Raw genomic sequence first — 2,019 nt, forward strand, 5'->3', positions numbered from 1 at the left:
ATATGCAATGATTTTGATCAGTCTCTCTCTGTTTTTCACACTTGAGCACTTGGGTCTAGGCCACTCTCACCCTCACAATACCTCTGAAGGTAGCCAGGAATCTAAAGGCCCTAACTTGGTCCAGGGGTGGGCAACGTTTGTTGTTGCCTGTTTTTGTAAAAAAATATTTTTTAAAAAAGATTTCTTCATTTATTTATTCGGGGTTGGGGGGAGGAATGGAGGGAGAGGGACAAGCAGACTCTGTGCTGAGCACGGAGGCCAACGTGGGGCTTGATCTCAGGACCCTGAGATCATGACCTGAGCCAAACCCAAGAGTCAGATGCTTAACTGACTGAGCCACCCAGGCGCCCCTGTAAATAAAATTTTACTGGAACACAGTCATGCGTATTCCTTTATGAATTGTTTATGACTGTTACAGTGGCAGGGTTGAGTAGTTGTGACAGAGACTGTATAGACTGCAAAGTCGAAAATATTTAGTATCTGGCCCTTTACAGGAAAAGTTTATAGACCTCTGATTTAGTACAGTTGTCTATTTTAGCAACAATCCATACTGAAGTGGAGTTGTCAGATTTAGCAATTAAAAATACAGGATCCTCAGATAAATGATGAAGAATTTTTTTAGAATAAGTATGTCCCAAATATCACATGGCGACCCTATGACAAGGGCTTGCACAGGACTCCTGTCCTTCCCTTGGTCCTGCTACACCTCCCTCACTGAGCTTTGGAAGAGAAAGAAGTTGAGGGAAAGAGGGGCCTTTGGGATGATTTGCATTCTTTAGGGGAGGGAGTGTGGAAAGGAAGCCGGAGAACCGTCTTTGGTCACTTCTGCCTTCTTCACCATGAGAAACGGGGGAGGTCCAGCTTGGGTCCTCCAGGTGCAGCTGGTAGGCTTCCGTGATCAGTAAGCACTCTTCAGACTGCCCGAGTAAATGCTGAAGGGAGTGGGGTAGGGGAGGAACTGTTTCGCTCTTCACGCCTGGAAGTGCTTCTTTCAACGAGCAGCTCCCTGTGCATCCGGCTGATGGTTATAAATCTTCTCACAGTCTGGTTTGATGCCCCGATCTTCATCCCCGGGAGATGCGGAAACCACTACTCTTCACTGGTAGATGTGGAGGTAGGTCTGCTCACCCACTCCGCTTCCTCCTCTCCATGTCCTCTCCGTGGCGGAGGGTTGGTTGACGTGGCTTGTGAGGGAAGACACCTCTGCAGTCACCTGGCCCCTGTAGCCGAGGGGGGCTGGACAGAGTAGCAGTTAAGTGCCCCAGACCTGCAGCCAGCCAACCTGGGCTTATATCCTGGCTCAGTCTTTTCAGGCGACATGACCCGGGGGAAGTTACCTACCCTCGGAGCCTCCAACCCCTCATCTGTAAAACGCAGGGACGCTGGTAGTACCCATCTCGTGGAGCTGTTGTGGGGACCAAAAGGATGGAAACATGTGAAGTACTCGGAACGGAGCCTGACACGTAAGCACTTGGTAAATGTTCGCTTGTTCTCGGTTTCACAAGCTGACTTGGAGAAACCTATCGCCCCATGTGGTGGCCCTAAAACCCAGCCTCCGGCAGTGTGAACTCTGCCCACTAGGTGTCACCATTCAGCAGGCACTGTCCCTTAGCTTGACTTGGAACGTGTGCTTATCATTTTTGATTTGACTTGGTGATTTCAAGGGGGATAAATGGACACACAATCTTTTGAAGTCTTTGGGGCTTCGGAAATTCCAGCAGAACTGCTGACGACCAGGCTGGAAGGAGCTGTTTGGAGTACTGCCTTTGTTCATAAAGTGACATATAATCATTTTTGTTGTTGTTGTTCAAACCAAGCTATTTTTTTTTTTTAAAGAAAAGAGTGGAATTTAATCTTTATTTACAGGACACTGCAAGAGAGGAGATTCCACATAGAAATAAGAAACCCACTGAGAGGAGGAGCTTCATACAGGTTGTACAGTTTGGAACTGGTCAAGTAGAGTTTCCTTGTAAAAAGTGCTACAATAACAAAACACATTTAAAAAGAGTTCTTAGTAGA

The sequence above is a fragment of the Leptonychotes weddellii genome, chromosome 5, assembly GCF_054177405.1.
Source record: "Leptonychotes weddellii isolate Sample4059 chromosome 5, ASM5417740v2, whole genome shotgun sequence".
NCBI lineage: Eukaryota > Metazoa > Chordata > Mammalia > Carnivora > Phocidae > Leptonychotes > Leptonychotes weddellii.